General features: G+C 35.2%; 1 protein-coding gene across 5 annotated transcripts in view; it reads left to right on the top strand.

Annotated features, from left to right (window-relative positions):
- The window catches only part of LOC129731421 (uncharacterized), a 135,495-nt gene that overhangs the window by 105,943 nt on the left and 12,618 nt on the right, over window positions 1-16,934 (top strand). For all 5 annotated transcript variants that reach the window (XM_055691411.1, XM_055691409.1, XM_055691410.1 and 2 more), the window contains one exon: window positions 9,026-9,182. The gene's annotated coding sequence lies outside the window, so the exon portion shown is untranslated. The remainder of the gene's footprint in view (window positions 1-9,025; window positions 9,183-16,934) is intronic.

Below are 16,934 nucleotides of genomic sequence, written 5' to 3'. Positions count from 1 at the left end.
TTTTTTTTGTTTTTGTGAAAAAGTTAAATTAATCATCTAAAAACCTTTTTTTTGAAGACCTAATTTTTTTTATGAAAACTACAAAAGATTACCTAAATAAACAGGTCCAATCATGTAGAAGTCAAGAAAAAAAGTTAATGTTTTGAAAAAAAAAATCGATTTTCACAGGGTATACTTTTTATGGAAGGACAAAATTATTATCTACAACTTTGTCAAAGACACTATGCGCATAAGACGAACCGATTTGACTGTAATTTTGTTTCAATACCCCATAGAGTGCTCTATGGGAGTTGAAAATTTGTTTACAGCCAAACCGGTTTGTTTGATTGACATCTGTAGATTTTGTAGAATTTTGTCCTTAAAAAAAATAAACAAGCCTTTCAGAAAAAAAAATAAAAAATTTTTTTTTTTTCAAAATATAACTTTTATATATTTCTCCATGACCAATCATGACCGGTTTCATTGTTAAGGTAATCTTTTAGAGTTTTTATAAAAAAAAGCCTTTTCAGATAATTAATTTTTAATTTGTATTTTAACTTTTTTTTGCACAAATAATTTTTTTCTAGAGTATATATTTTTTCGGAAAGACAAAATTGTTATCTATAACTTTGCCGAAGACGCCATACCGATCAAACAAACCGTTTTGGCCCTAGACATATTGGTAATCATCAATACCATCCCAAAATAGCATTTTTCAATAGCTCCTCAAAATGAGTCGTGTCCAAAAAAGTAGCACAAAATGGAATCTTTTGCATATAGAAACATCTATGCAAAGTTTTTTGTGGAATTTGTCTGTAGTAAAGTAGTAAGCTTGTGAAAAGAAGTGTAAAATCATATTACACACAAGCATGGATAAATAATAAGCAGGCCACTCCTCAACAGCGGTATTGCTACTAATAGAAGTGCGGGATACAACAGACACCCGGACATATCTCACAATAGATTAACGATTCTGGTCGCATTGAGGGAAACCATTAAAAATAAGTTTTTTCAGTACAAATGCAATTCAATTAAAAAAAAGTATTGCCTAATATGAAAACAAGCTGCTCCTGCGTTTGGCATGGATCCTCAACGAGCAATTCCTCCAATTCAGCGTCCACGAAGATTTTTAGCATGTTTTTATGCGGACAGTCGTGAACATCGTAATCACTATCTTTGAAGCGCTGGAGCAGCATTTCTGTAAACGTTTTTTTCAACTCTCGATGCATTCTAGCCGCCGTTTTATTTGAATTGAATTTTGTTTTGTCTATATTTTTGAGGCTTTCAGCCGGCGGCTGGTTCACTTCAATTGAATGAAATGAGAAAAGTAACACTTTCCGCAAATGACGATGTTTAGACACAAAATCAGTCATTTTCACACTACTAAAAGTACACTAAGGCCTTTTTTATGTGCTTTTTACACTGACTTCGGAATTTACGCGGATTTTGGAACATACGCGGACAAACCTTCTTATATTTTTTCTTGATTTTCAGCTCTATTCGCATTTGGAAAAAATACTGCTACTGATTCTTTTTCGAAAGAATTTAGCAGAAATAGAAAAACGTTAAGCAAAAAAGTTTTTTTTAGAGGATTTGGTATTTACACGGTTTTTTCACGGCGATATCAAAAGGTATGCGGTTTTTTACGCGCTGCGTGCTACCCGCGTTAAAAACAATATTAGTGTATATGACGCCACAATAAAATCACTAACGTGTCAAAGCGGTTTGTTTATCATGTGTCTCTGCTTAGTTCATCACGTTTTAGATACGTCAAAACCGACTAGCACTTACTGATGGCTTCATCAGTTGATAAGCAACGAGACCTTAGTTGTGCACCTAATAAAACATAATAAAAATAAAAATAAACCTATTAAAACATAAAAGATTAAGGAGATAAATATACGGCAACAGTGATAGCAATATAAACAACAGAAAAACTAATGCGTGAATCAACTAGGAACGATTTTGGTGCACAAAAGCACAGCATAAAGATTGCAAGAATAATTCCGAAATTTTACAAATTACAAATTACCTGACCTGCAGTAGTAGTAACGGGGAACTGACTAAAATTTATAATTAACGTTATCTAATTTCAAAATAAATCTAGCTGTCGAAATCTGCATTTTTAGGTGGTCATGAATCTTGAACAACAATTTTAAATCCCATTCAAACGTCAATTTTTCGCTTGATTGATAGAATTTAGCAGAGTATTCAGCCCGTTTGTTCATACTGAGAAAAAAAAGGTATAGAAAAGACACTGGTCCACAAATCCTACCTTCATAGCATATTCCCAGCAGCGCAATAAAGCGGAAATGCGGAAAATCGGAGCTTTCCATTCAAAAAACCACTGATAGGCCCAAGTGTAGCGAACGACCTTCCTCTATGAGTGCAGATAATGTTGCAAACACGCATACACAGAAATAGGTACCCCAATGATCAGTAGAATCCCGTGGAAATGTCATCAAGTGACTATAATTTAGCCTGCACGAGTGTGTGAAACTGATAAGGCTGTAATTAATGGTGCTAGTTATACACTATTGCTGACCAATAATTGCGAATACTCCGACGGTGCAATAAAAAATGGTTTCAATTTTCGAAGTATGCAATAACTTTATTCGGAACCAAATGAAAACTGCGTTTTTGCGTACGTTATTTGATTCGGAATAAATTGCGGTAATTAATCTTTCGAAACATTCGTTTCGTAGTTCTCGTTGTTTCGGTAGCTTACTTCGAGTTCATTCCCCCGTATCTGAAATATAGTATTTTTTGCAGGGACGTAGCCAGAATTATTGTTCGGTTGAGGTACTGCCTTTCCAAAGATTCCGCACCTTCTGGGTGTTGTGGTTGTCAACGTCCCTGGCTTCATATCTGGCCCTCTAATCCTTTGTACTATATGTAGCTGAGATGGAATAAATATTTAAGCTGCGTGTAAACGACAGTGATCCACCTTGGTCGGTAACCTCCGTTGAGGAAACCAAAGAGTCTCTTATCAACTTCGCTTGGCAGGGTTTATCAGTACCGCCCAGCTTATCAGCAAAGCACGAGAGCCTGAACTGAAATACTGGACTGAAGAAGTTCAAGCTGATTACACGCATACTTCTTCGTCGTATATTTTGGCCAATAGTCAATCAGACGGAGCAGACAATTCACAGATTGATTTACTTTTTTCGACAATGGAGGAATGGTAAGACGCATTACATTTTGCGACTGACATACACGAGGCTGAGGGGGAAATCAGCAAATAAAACACCGGCACGTGCTGTTCGAGGAATTTTACGCCAATTCACCCAAGTTTTGTGACATAGCAAAGCCTTAGTGCTACATTCCGATTCGGAACTTGACCTTCTGTTTATTTATACACAGACTTCATAGAGTTTTGTGGCAATTTAAAAAAAACTTTACGTGTTCGAAATGTGAAGAAATATCAAGTAATTTTACACTGAAAATAGTTTTAGTCTTTCTAACAACAACTTTCGAGATTTTTTATTGATGAAAAATATACTTTTTAAAATTATAGTAACCACAAAATTATGGTAAAAGAATGAACTGTGTCAATTTTTATAAAAGGTTTTTTATTGTCTTTTAAAGACTTTTCACAATAAAAAATCCTTGAAAAAACTCTGAGCAGGTGTTGCCAACTCTTTAGACCAATTTGAATGAAAACCCTCATTCCATAATCTCCTGTGCTTTTAACCGCTAATTGCATGAATGATAAAATCCTAACATTTTCGTCAATCTTTAATTTACTGTTTTACTGTTTCAAGCGTACGTTTTTCCAATGGTAATTTTCTTAAAGCTCGTATACTTTTTTGAACAAAAGGTACATTCCTTCTGCTCTTTCTTCTCCTAGGATCAGTGAAATGAGTGGGAAATGAGGCCAAACGAATAAAACCCGGCGAAAGTTCCTTTGTAGCTCTACTAGGGTAGCTCACAGAGGGCGGTACCATTGTGGGTCGGACTTTTGCTTTTGCGAAGTTATACGCTTTTTTTTTTTTTTTTTTTTTTTTTGTTAGTAGCTTAAGTATTTATGATAAATATTAGTAAATATTGAGTATGTGTGTCCAATCACAAATGGTGACTTCTCAACACTGTTAGAAATTTGTAATTTTAATTGTTAGGATTTGTTTGCTTTCGCAATTAGGACTTATCATTCGTAGGGATTTAAACCTACTTGTCAGAAAAGGGGAAGTAAACTTACAACTAACTTAATTGCTAACTTATTGGCTATAAAGAGAGCTTATCGTAGCAATTGAGGATTGCAACGATTTTTGTCGAAAATTGTTAATAATTTTATTTGACATAGCTTCTAATGGTTCAACACCAGTAAGTCTATGTAATTCGAGTGTACCAAACCAAGGAGGACGCTTCAAAATCATTTTCAGAATTTTATTCTGAATCCTTTGGAGCGTTTTCTTCCTTGTTGAACAGCAACTTGACCAGATCGGTACAGCATAAAGCATTGCTGGTCTAAAAATTTGTTTGTAAATCAAAAGTTTGTTCTTTAAACAAAGTTTAGAATTCCTGTTAATGAGAGGATATAAACATCTCGTATATTTGATGCACTTGGCTTGTATACTCTCAATGTGCTCTTTGAAAATAAGTTTTTTATCATAAATTAGTCCCAAGTACTTAACCTTGTCGGACCAACTTAAAATAACCCCATTCATCTTGACAACGTGATTATTGTTTGGCTTGAGGAAAGAAGCCCTAGGCTTATGCGGAAAAATTATCATTTGAGTTTTAGAAGCATTGGGAAAGATTTTCCACTTTTGCAAGTAGGAATATGTTGTACAGGACTGGACCCAAGACTGAACCTTGAGGTACACCTGCTCTAACAGGAAATCTATCAGATTTTGAATTCTGATAGACAACCTGCAGAGTTCGATCAGTAAGATAATTTTTTAAAATTTTGATTAGGAAAATTGGAAAATTAAAAGTTTGCAATTTCGCAATCAAACCTTTATGCCAAACACTGTCGAATGCTTTTTCTATGTCTAAAAGAGCAGCTCCAGTGGAATAACCTTCAGATTTGTTAGCTCGTATCATATTAGTAACTCTGAGCAATTGATGAGTTGTGGAATGCCCATGGCGAAATCCAAACTGTTCATTTGCAAAAATTGAATTTTCGTTGATGTGTGACATCATTCTGTTAAGAATAATTCTCTCAAACAGTTTACTTATTGAAGAAAGCAAACTGATTGGTCGATAACTTGAAACTTCAGCTGGGTTCTTATCCGGTTTCAAAATGGGAGTAATTTTTGCATTTTTGCATAATTTGGGAAAATATGCAATTTTGAAGCAGCAATTGAAAATTTTCACTAAAAATTCCATTGTGCTCTCAGGGAGATGTTTGATTAGTATATTAAAGATTCCATCGTCACCAGGTGCTTTCATATTTTTGAAATTTTTAATAATTGATTTAATCTCATTCAAGTTAGTTTCAATTATTTCTGCAGGTAAAAAATTCTGGGAAGAAATTAAATCAAATTGACGTTTGACTTCATTTTCAATTGGACTCACAAAATTCAAATTTGAGTTATGAACACTCTCAAACTGCTGAGCAAGTCTTTGAGCCTTTTGTTCATTGGATACAAGAAAACGTTCACCATCTTTTAAAACTGGAACTGGAATCTTCGACAGCTTCCAAAATGGTTTTGAATATGGTTCCAATTTTTCAACTTTAGTCTCAAAATTTTGATTTCTCAGAAGAGTAAATCTATGTTTAATCTCTTTTTGTAAATCTTTATAAATAGTTTTAAAAACAGGGTCACGAGAACGTTGATATTGACGTCTGCGGACATTTTTCAAACGAATAAGAAGTTGAAGATTTTCGTCAATTATTGATGAATCAAATTTCACTTGAGCCTTTGGAACAGAATAATTCCTGGCATCAACAATTGCACATTTTAATGCTTCCAAAGCGGAATCAATATTCACTTCGTTTTGCAAATCAAGCTCATTATTGAAATTTCTCTCAATATGAGTTTTGTATCTTTCCCAATTAGCCTTGTTATAATTAAAAACAGAGCTCATAGGGTTTAAAACTGATTCATGGGATAAAGAAAAAGTTATTGGAAGATGGTCAGAATCAAAGTCAGCATGTGTGATCAAATCACTACATACATGACTTTGATCTGTTAGCACCAAATCAATTGTTGAAGGGTTTCTTACAGAAGAAAAGCATGTAGGACTATTCGGAGACAAAATAGAATAGTATCCTGAAGAACAATCATTGAATAAAATTTTGCCATTGGAATTACTTTGAGAATTATTCCATGAACGATGTTTAGCGTTAAAATCGCCGATTATGAAAAATTTCGAACGATTTCTGGTGAGTTTTTGTAAATCACCTTTAAAATAATTTTTGAGCTCGCGTGTGCATTGAAATGGTAAATATGCTGCGGCAATAAATAAAATCCCAAGTTTAGTTTGAACTTCAATTCCCAAAGTTTCAATAACTTTCGTCTCAAGATGGGGAAGAGCACGATGTTTGATTCGGCGATGAATAACAATTGCAACTCCACCGCCGGAACCCTGAATCCTATCATATCTATGAACCACGTAATTGGGATCATATTTTAATTTTATGTTAGGTTTCAAAAATGTTTCAGTAATAATTGCAATATGCACATTATTTACTGTTAAAAAATTAAAAAGCTCATTCTCATTGGCCTTCAATGAGCGAGCATTCCAATTTAATATTTTAATTGTTTTATTTAAAATCATTGCTAAATTTTAAATTAGAAACAATTTTAATAGTAAAATTTGTGCCTATTTGAATGGCTTCAAACATTGATTTTGCCTGCAACATGGCGTTCATAAGATCGAACATTGCCTGTTGCAAAAAAGAAAGTTTACCTGCCGTAATAGGCCCCAGGCAGTTGACATTAGAGAAAATATTTTCGGTAGCAAATTTAGCTGGAGTGATAGGTGTACAATTATTTTCTAGCGTGTTTTGCTCCATATTAACGGTCATTTTCGAACTACCAACACTAGGCGGTATAATGTTCGAACTACCTGTAACCTGTGCATAAGTTAAACGGGTATGCAAAGGAGTAGGTAAACTATGCGTCACTGGTACGCTTGGAGAATTTTGTTTTGAAGTTGGTTTTAATTGAGAAATTGAATTTTGTTTACCTTGCCTTGCCTTAACAATTGCTAAACGGACTGGGCATTGATAAAAATTTGACATATGGTTGCCGTTACAATTCGCACAGCGAAAATTTTTACCCTCTTTCACAGGACATGTGTCCTTTTTGTGAGAAGAGTCTCCACAATTAAGACATTTTTGGTCCATGTTACAGAATTTGGAACCATGGCCATAACGTTGGCAAGTACGGCATTGGGTGATATGCTTTTCACCTCCGCCATACTTCCTATAAATTTCCCACTTTACACGCACATTATACAAAGCATGTGCTTTTTCAAAAAATTTTAAGTTGTTAACCTCATTGCGGTTAAAATGAATTAAATAATTAACAAGGGAAATTCCAGTTCTCTGACTGTTTTCGCCTCGTGATTTTTGTTTCATTAGAATTACTTGGGTAGGGGCTATGCCAAGTAATTCTGTTAAAGTAAGTTTGATCTCATCAACGGTTTGATCGTTGGTGAGACCTTTCAAGACAACCTTGAACGGCTTGGCGTTCTTGGTGTCATATGTAAAAAATTTGTACATCTTGTCAGTCAAATACTGAACAAGACGATCACGACCCTTTACTGAGTCGGCTAATAAGCGGCATTCACCTCTACGGCCAATTTGATAGGTAATTTTAACGTCAGAAACAAACGTTGAAAGTTCCTTTTTGAATATATTAAATTCAGAAGAAATAGTTACCACAATAGGTGGAACTTTCTCCTTTTTTAAAGATTTTATATTTTGTATAGTTTCATTATTTGTAACTTCCATTTCACCAGCTTCTTGCTCAGGCAAAATATCAAAAGGATTGTCACTACAGACACTCGAAGTGTCAGAAAGAGATGCCTCTCTTTTCCTCCCCGCAGCGATGCGAGGTTTCTTTTTCCGTCCAGCCATTTCAGGTGATACGGAAAAAGTTCAAAAATAATATCAAATTGCAAGTATTGAGAAAGAAATAGATAGTCTTGAGAAAGACTGATGGGAAATAACTTCCAGGTAGTCTTTAAAAGACACACTGACAAAACACAAACTTTGAAGCTATAGGTAGTCAAAGACCAGTCCACAAGCAACCGAAAAAACGTCTGATCTGTAGGACAGTTCAAAACGCACTGAAGTTATACGCTTTATTCTTGTATTCGAAGGTAGCCGACCAGCAGAGCCATAAAGAAGCCAAGTAATGGAGCAGAACTCTTGAAATCTTCCAGGATCTGAGAGTACATCATGCTTCTACTGACCGGAGCTACCGCTTGTTTGCCAAAAATAAAAACAAGTGTTTAGTTAAAGACGATGTGCCAATTTCAACTATTATGCTACTATAATAATTACCCCCGTTTATCATCTGTTTGGATTATTCCAGTAGCGTTTGCTCTTGGTGCAATTTCGCGAAGAGATAAAACCATTTATGCTATTGCTATATTGCATTGTAAGATAAATATCGTTTTGTGTTTCATTTGTTATCTCCCACCCTTCTTTGCGGTTGTTCTGAGTTCGGAACTATAAATTGCTCCCAATCTATGTACGAGCTGTGAGTCACTTTTGTGAGATCAGCGTAAATTGTTTAAACAAGTACCACCACCAATTCGGTACGCTAAAAAACGTGATCCGTTTGATTGCGATAATTAAACAATTGATCCACAATGTCGCCATGACTTCGTCGTTTTGTCACTGTGAATGGTATTAGCAGGGCTTTTCCGTTCGCCTGACAGGCGGCAACTGTACTGGAATCGAACACAATACACAAAGTATCATACATGAGGCGGATGTCAATTAATTAACTTGATGAATTTATCAATCAACCGACGATTGTTTATTTTATAGTCCATGAAACATTATAAATTTTCCACCTCGGTATCACCTTTGCACATGGTATTGATTATGCTTTTATTTTTCTCTTTCTCTTCATCTTACCAGATACATTGCATTGTTGCGGATAATTACAATCGGATAGAACCGCATGGACGCCTTTTCAACGAAACGTAAGCAGCATTACACAAGTGGTGACTTTTACTCGCCAGCCCTATATTCTAAACAAACGCAAAGGAAACGGAACGTGCTTTCCAAGCTGGAGGTGAGTGGTGGAAAATTGTTTCTTTAATTGGTTTAAGGTGCTGAACATATTTGTGGAATATTTCAACCATGCAGAGAAGACTGGTTTATGTGCAAAGGAAAATGTTTGTTTTCCAGCACCATTCTTTGAACATGGTTTGTCTTTTGAAAAATACGTGAATTTACAAAGTTTTCTCATTAACGATAATCATTTATAAGAAAAGGAACTAAGCATTCATTGCATAGAAGATCATTAAATAAAGAGGAGCAGATTTAAAATTCTACCACGATTCACCCAGGCCTAAAATACCTCTACTCAGTGTTCTACTATTTATTTATCGAATTTTTTAATCAATTACGCTAGATTTCAATTTACTTTCAATTCAAGTTATTATACGGTTTTGAAACTTGACGCCATATCGGATGAAAGTATGAGCAAGGAAAACAATATTGGACGAAATGTGGGTAGTTTGTTAATGTAGGTGAATTGTGGAAGCGTTAGTCTATATTAAAATGGTGTATTTAAAATAAAATAAATGTAAAATACAAAATTATTTTTAGAATGTCTCGAAAACTAATGCACTCAGGAATGCTTGTGACAATAGCGTTTTTTCCATACCAGAAGCTATTACTGCAAAATTATAAAATAAAAATACTAATTTTTTTGTTGAATTCTCAATCACAATAAAAAAATCACAATAATAAATGTAGTTATATTATTTTCAACTCATAAAATTATTTTCACACATTTTGTCGTAAGGGCGCATCATACTTGAATGATGTAACATTTTTTCCATGATTTGAAAAAAATTACCGTGTTGACACGTGCTATTTTTTATCACTCATACACTTGTGAGAGCATTTTATCTAACGTTAACTGCGCTTCGGAATAATGTCTTCTGCTTTGAAGGATTTGCCTTTTGGTGCGGCGGAAAAAATTATTGCAATCCGTAGGATCTTTGTCTGTAGGGAACACAAAAAATATCCACGAATTCGCAAAAAAAAATATATCACAGAAGTTACTTGCTTTGAAGGCAAGAGAGTATCTTGTGAATGTTTTTGTGCCAGAAGCAGGCTTGTTATTCTTCTCAATATGTGGCAAGAACAGAGTGAATATTCACCGCTTATTTCTTGTTCAACATGAACATTACGTGCAGTATTTTTTTGCACCACGCTTTTTTTTCTGCTTTGTGCTGTGTTTCGACCGCTTGCAGAAAAAAATAATACACTTGCTGCTTACTTGCTTGCTTACTTGCTGCAGAAAAGAATAATACACAGCTGAGCGAAACAGGAGTGGTGAATGCTGAGATTATTTTGAAAGCATTCGAACAGCAGGCGTGCGTGACGGGCGGCTGGGTTCATATTTCAGTTTCGAGATGCAAAGGAAACAACCCATTTTACTTTCACACCTAGATGCTCTCCTCGTTTGTTATATGCTTAAGAGACACACTGTGAAAGCACTGCAGCGAGCTCTGTTGTGAAAATATTGTGCGTAACGTCCTTTTGTGTGAGAAAGTTCACGCCACTTTATTATCTCTCTGGAGAGATGTTTCTAATTTCACCGCGGTGTTTTTTGCAAGCTCCTCAGGTTCGTTGCTCTTTCCAAGCAAGTGCGTCGCTGTGAGAGGCCCTCACTGAGAGCAGTTGTTTTTGCAACAGAGGATTCATACTCTTCTACACGCTAGTGATTCTCTAGAAAGAAACAACAAGCCTGGCTTCCAGAAGATTGCAAAATGCCATAGTTAAAAAGCTTGTACATTTTTTCTGCAAAAAAATGGTGTTTAAAAAACATGCTACGTTGATTTTAACCCAACCCCTCCAAGGCCCCCTTGTCACAGCTTGTCACAAAACGATGAATGCTACGTCATTTAAGTGTTCTCCCTAAGACACCATTCACCATTCACCACGCAGAAACAAATTTCCCCGAGTTTGAACACATTTCACCTTCAGGGGCAAAAATTTTTTTTCGACACCAAATATCAACATTCTAAAGGGCCAAACACAATGGATACGTTTGCGTTGCGTTGATGTTAATTTGATAAAAAAATGTAAGGGCTAACTGTCAAATTGCCGCAAACGCAGCCGCAACGTATCTAATGTGCTTAGGCCTTAAGAGTTTGTCCACATATTAGCATTTTCTTACTCATCTTTAAAAAAAACCTGAATTAATCCACCTAGCAGTGCAGAAACCTTCGTTATACTAACTATTACTACATATAAATTTATACTAACTATTACTACATATAAATTTGTTATGCCAGTAAACCATAAATCGTTTAAAATTAAATTCAAAAGATAGTTTTCCAGAGGGTGAACCAAATAACATCACTGAATCGAACCTCGATGAGGTTCCCACATACATTCTCAATACCACAACGGCTTCGTTTTCAAAAAGACCCAGAAAAGAACATAATGATTATAGATTATGAATTAGCATCGAATATATCCTACGAATTGCAGTAAAGTCCTACAAGCTCTATAGAAATTATAGTTCAGAATTAAACAGCGCGTTAAATGCTTTGTTACCATAGAAAAGTTGCTTGAACCATACGTGTGATTCTTTCAAGAGATCAACAAAAAATTTTTTAAAATCTGTGAGGATCAAGTGCTAAAAGATTTCATTGAAACTCCTATAACTGCTGTTGAAATGTCAATTCCCAGTACACATCAGATGCTGTTAAGAGTTGTTAAATTAATTCTATTTTAAATGCATTTTTTCAAAAGTAAAGTTTTTCGCAAGACTTAAGAATTTTGACTGTTTAAAGTGTACTTGGGAACGTAACTCTTGTTGCAGACCTAGGCTGTATGGTAAAATCTGAAACAATTTCAGAACAAGCTGCCAAAACGGGGTTCGGGATAACATGTATACTTTTATTATAGAAATGACAAATACTCTGTTTGCAATAACCTTTAAATAAATTTGAAGTAAATTCAGAAAACAATATTTATATTATAAACGAGAACCGGACTTATTTAAGCATTGCAGTTTCCTCTGAAATCTATTGAATATTGTTAGTAAAAAGTTATTAAAAATGAAAGGTTGATTTATTTACACCAGTTAGAACGAACTACACAGAGTATGAAAATTCTGCACAGATGTCTTTAACTCTTAGTTTCTTCTGAGAAATAAATATTAGTTGTAAAAAAAGAGAGCGAGAGAAAGAGATATAGTGATATAAAAAAAGGATAGAGAGTGAAATGATCCAAAAAGTAAACTACTCCATGTTTAAAAATTATTTGGTAAATATTCTAAAAATCAAGCAACCAATAAAAAACTCGCTCAGTATGTTTTTCAAAAGGATTTGGGGCTTTTATTTGCACTTGTAAACACTTAAATCGAATAATGCATTCTGTGAAAGGCGAAATTTTTTATTTTGTTTTTGTTCGATTTTGATATACCACACATATAAACAACATATTTACAAATACTAACGTACATACACAAATATACTTGTATATAGGCAATGTTCATTTAGACGAACTGAGTCGATTGGTATACAACACTTGGCCCTCAACAGATTCATTTTGTGTTTGAAGTCCAATACCCTATGGTAAAACATACTCTATCATCAATATCTCAAAATCTAAGCCATTAATCAAAAATCCACTCGGTAGCATTCTGGGGGAGCACAGTAGCTTTCATTGGCATATAAAATCATCAAAATCGGATATTGCGTTCTATAAGAAAGGTGCGTTAGTATTTTGCGTCACATACATACAGACAACATACATACACACACATACATACACACACATACACACGAACAGACATTGCTCAGTTCTTCGAACTGAGTCGAATGGTATATACCATTCGGCCCTCTGGTCTTCGGATCTATTTTGCGTTTTTCGACCGATTTTATAACCTTTGTTTAGTATAACAAAGGTAATAACAAAGGTAAAACGGATCTTAAATCGGACAAAAACTGAGCTCCAACGGTTATTCTACGAAAACGGTTTTGGCATGCTTTTAGTATATTTCACAAAGCGAAATAATATCGAGCAGGGGAAAGGGGGGCATTTTCGGACAAAGCTTAAAAAAACAAATGGTGCAATTTTCAACCAAACAAGAAATATAAGTAAGTTGGCAGCCCTTCCACCGACAGCTACCATATAGTTTGACAGCTCTTGGTTGTTTGTTACTTACGAAAACAACACAGTGCCATTTTTCATTCATGTTTTCAACCGTTTGACCTTGGAGTTGTAAGTATTTCTCTAATTTCTTTGTGAGTGATTCAGAAATTCATGTACACCACCTTAGTTCGTAACTAATATGTAATGAAAACACGTGATAACAACGGGGAAACAAAGATCTTATTTATTAGATAAAATTAAGATTTGTCTTCGGATGGTGGTGGGGCACATTCGGACATCGTTCATGGGGCACATTCGGACACTTACCAAATTTGTATTTGATTGTTGTTTATTAACAAATATCGATTTAGACTGATTCTCAGTCCTAAAAATGGTTCGGAAATACAAAAGGAAAACCGATAGAGCAAGCATCAACGAAGATGAGTTGGGAAGAGTTTCTAACGGAACAATGTCTTTGAGACACGCTTCTGATACCTGCGGAATTAGAAAAAGTACCTTGGTCTGTCATCTGAAAAATCAAAGAAACTAAAAAACGGAAAAATCAAAGAGCTTCTCATCCAGAAACTCAGATCAACAAGTATTTACGAACGTGGAAGAAACATTTCTAGAGAAATATTTGATCGAAAGTTCCCATATACCAAGGCGATTGGAAAATTGTTTCTCAATGTTCTGGAATACTTGAATAAGGTTCCAGAAAGCAGCGTAAGTGAACCAATTTGCTGTTGTTTGACAATCACGAATGCCATTGCACTTTGAACCAATTGAATATTGCCGAGAAAATGGCATAGTTCTTGTATCCTTTTTCTCTCATAGCTAGTTTGTTCGGTTTATATTTCATGAATTAATTTTGAAATGAAAGGATGAGTTTCGAGATTTGTGAAGCATCTGATCTCAGTCTCTGCTTATATGGAAGAAAGAGTTGAAAAACACAAAATGTTCATTAATCTAGAAAAGTTTTTCAACACTGTCCTAATGTGCTCCAGGACTGTCCGAAACTACCCCACACACGGGGCGCATTCGGACAAAAAGCAATTTTGAGAAACTCATATAAATTAATCGAAATCGCATAAACGCACACTACTAACAGGCCTATACGATACCCCGATGTCCAAGCACAGCCAGAATGAATTCAGATTTTTTTAAAAGTTAACAAAAAATATTAAAAATCAAGATAGAAAAAGTGTCCGAAACTGCTCCCCTCTCCCCTATATATGAGCATTAATGGTAATGCGCTAAAATCTAAAAGTGGTAGTTAAAAACTTTCTTATATTGAGTGAAAAAGTCTCAGAAATCGATTGGTAGGTGTCTGATCCAGTAAAATGTCAGTAACATGTTAATTTTTGCACGAATTCCTCAGCAATACTAAAATAGGTTTATCTAGACGTTAGATTAGCTTATTTGAAATCAGTTTAATGTAATATCAAGAGTGTAAGAGATACTCAAAGTAACAACAAGAATTTGTCTTCACATGATCCTCCCCTTTTTGCGGAGAAGGGGTCGCATATTTTAGCCAGGACCGATCAGAACATAAAAATCGCTTCAGCTTTAAAGTTAAATGCGACCCCCTCCCTGCAAAAAGAGGGGTATCATGTGAAGACAAATTCTTAGGTGGCATCCATAAATTACGTAACGCTCATAGGGGGGAGGGGGGTATCCTTGAGCGTTACGATTTGTTACATAGTGGAGGGGGGAGATAAGATCAGCGTTACGTAATAAAAAAATCTCTGAAGAGCCTCTTCAAAAAATAGCATATTTATTAAACAAATGCTTCTACAGCGTTGCGTAATTTTTATGGGGGTTAGTTGTGGCGTTACGTTTAGGGGGGGGGGGGGTTACATATAGGGGGGTGGGGGTTCAAAAATTGGGTTTTTTGCGTTGCGTAATTTATGGATGTCGCCTTATTGTCACTTTGACATTTTTTTTAAATGGGTAAGAAAATGCTGATATGTGGACAACCTCTTAGTATTTTGATATTTGGCTTCAAAACAAAATGGCGTCGAAAAAACATCGAAAATTTCCGATTTTTTTAAATTCAAAATGGCGCCACTGTTGCCCCTTAAGGTGAAATGTGCTCAAACTCGAGGAAATTTGTTTTTGCGTCAAAACAAACAAAAATATTTTCGTTTTCATACTTTTGTCATAATCCGTCCTAATATAGTTATTAAAAAATTGTTCAGGCAAAAATGCTTTTATCGCTACTTTTTGCCTTTCTCCAATCACTGCAAAAACTAAAGGTATAGAGGTGCTCAAAAGAGCCGAACGTCGTATATCACTCGACTCAGTTCGACGAGCTGAGCATTTTATGTATGTGTGTGTGTAACGTTCTCCCAATCTCATTCGATTTTCTCAGAGATGGCTGAACCGATTTCAATGAAATTAATTGCAAATGAAAAGTCTAGTTGCCTCATAAGATCTTATTGATTTCTATTGTAAACGGATTTTTTGTTTAAAGGTTATATATCAAAATGTAAAAATCACGAAACATCAATATCCCAGAAACTACACAACCGATTTGAACAAAATTGATTTCAAATGAACGGGCTACCTAAAAAATACACGAATTCGCTCAAATGCAGAAAAATGTTGTTTGATTATGCGAACTGAAGTGTTATTTAAAATTTTTAAGCTTTGTTGAAACGAAAATTACATCCTCTGCCCAAGTAACACCTGCACTGCAACATCAAGTTATAAACAAGTTATAAATAAATTGCTAGAAAAACATCAAGTTTCAATCCACTCGTATTGATGTTATATATCAGAATCATAGCTTGAAGTTGTATATACATTGCAAATTGTTTTTAAAACTGATTTATAACACGATTTTAACCAACTTTTTTCTTGAGAATAGATTGCTTTAGACGGATTACGGAAGCAGATATGATGAAATCAGTTGTAAATGTGTTCGGTGGTGTGAACTATTCATTCTTCATCAAGTACAGGGCAGATCAAAAAGATTAGAATCGATATATAATTCTTTAATATAAGTTGTGTGAACAATTCCTTTAAAGTGAAATATATGTTTTATATTGGCTCCGCCACCTTGCGCTTTTTGAGTTATTAAACAATCATAAATCAGTTACATATACTTATCAAAGAAAAACCGTGTTCCTTGGGTGATTGGTTATTTGCTGGCTTTTCCTGAAAAGGTTAACAGAATAGTATACCTGGTGATTCGCAGCGTAGCGGGTTGCGGCAGTATCAGCCGACTTTCCGAATTTGCTTTCGGCTTAAACAAATCATTGCCGGTTGGTCACATATCTCAGCAGCAGTGCGGTAGCAGCAAACGCTTCGATTTGACAGAGGGCTTCGGCCTTCTTCCCCGCGATGAAGCTTTGTCTAATATTGGCAACAACACAAGCAAGCATTCTGTGTTGGATGCTGATCTAATTGACTCAGTGTAACGACAGCTTTTGCAGTGTGCTGTCAGAGTGCCTTATTCCCCCACTGTCATTGCAGCACAAAGATTGCGATCAGTATATCTTATTTTTTAATATATTGTTGCGTGAGTAAAAGCACCATCGGTCTTTTTCCACTGGTTACAAAAATTAAATGCGAAATATGGAATCTTTCGTCTAAACAAGATGAGAGAATGTGTTGAAACTTAACAGAAAGGCGGAGCCTATTTCAGAGCACTCTTCGGCAATAAAAGAGTGCTTCTGGTCAAATTAGTTCTCTTGGTCTT

This window comes from Wyeomyia smithii, chromosome 3 (genome assembly GCF_029784165.1).
Source record: "Wyeomyia smithii strain HCP4-BCI-WySm-NY-G18 chromosome 3, ASM2978416v1, whole genome shotgun sequence".
NCBI classification, from domain to species: Eukaryota; Metazoa; Arthropoda; class Insecta; order Diptera; family Culicidae; genus Wyeomyia; species Wyeomyia smithii.
The sequence above is the reverse complement of the archived record's forward strand: the minus strand, read 5'-3'. Positions and strand labels throughout refer to the sequence as shown.